Source organism: Poecilia formosa, unplaced genomic scaffold (assembly GCF_000485575.1).
Source record: "Poecilia formosa unplaced genomic scaffold, Poecilia_formosa-5.1.2 Scaffold2, whole genome shotgun sequence".
NCBI classification, from domain to species: Eukaryota; Metazoa; Chordata; class Actinopteri; order Cyprinodontiformes; family Poeciliidae; genus Poecilia; species Poecilia formosa.
Genome location: NW_006799941.1, coordinates 2,336,250 through 2,337,455, shown reverse-complemented (window position 1 = coordinate 2,337,455; position 1,206 = coordinate 2,336,250).

Genomic DNA, 1,206 nt, shown 5'->3' with positions numbered 1-1,206 from the left:
ATTGATCTTCTGTGTGTAAAATACTCATTAGTTCAGAGGTTAATGCTCCTTACATAAGTTCAGAGGTTAATGGTTGCTGGGAATTTATAAACATCCCTATTTTATTGGGCATTTTAATTGAAAACTGTAAAGTGAAGATTTACTACACATGACAACTAAAATCTTTCCTATTTAAAATGCTGACTCTTTGCATATAATTGTGATTAACCTCGTAGTCACTGGCATCTTTCAGTCTGAAAAGCCATTTCTAAGCCTTTTGGACACCAGTGAACTACAGTGAGAGTCTTTATCCACAAATGGAGAAACCGTGGAATAGCAGTGACCTCATGCGGGATTTCATAAAAACTAAACAACATGAGGAGGTCAGGTGGTGCACCATGCGTCGTCCTCGGCTTGGTTATCCTGAGTTTGACTCTAGGTCTTGGGCCAGATCTGGCTAAGCAATGATCCAATCCAAATTATCAGTTTTTTTGTCAGTTTTTTATGTAAATCGCTAAAATAGATTGGTCTTCCTCTTCCTGTCTATTCAAACTTTGAACACTGAGCCAACAACTCTAACAGCTGCTCCACTGTGCAGCCCGTTAGCAAATAGTTTTAGCCGAAAGGGTGAAAGTGGCATTGTTTCAATTTAGCTCTTTGACTCAGAGCATATTCATGCAGGCAAAACTGCATCCAAGTGCAGTTTGTCTGCTTAGTGAGTCAGAAAAAATTTAAGGTGAATTATTTCCTCAGATATGCTTAGAAGATAAGCTGTCAATGATGCAATACGTTCATTTACTTCATAGAGAGAATTTACATCTGAAAGGAGTAAATACATTTTGCAGGTTCTCTTCTACATAAGTATGCATGTAGGGAAATAGATGGCTCAAACAGAGGCTTTACAGATGCATAGCATATAGTCATTTTCCAAAACAGAAGTAGAAAGAATAGATACGTGGTGTGAAAATGTTTCTTTGACGTTTCTCTCCTTGTATTTGTCTGTGATGTAATCTTTGGGATGTTCCAGACCCTGGAATTGCATCCAAGAACAAGTGCATTAGCTCATCCATGCTTAAAAAAAACAGCAACAAAAAAACTTAATAAATAAAGTTTCAAAAGGATTTGTTTTATATGAACGAATAATCTTGTTTTTTCTTTGTTTTTTTTCCAGTTGCTTCAGCCACATGAACTGATAGGTTGATATATCCCTTATAGTTACCAAACAGG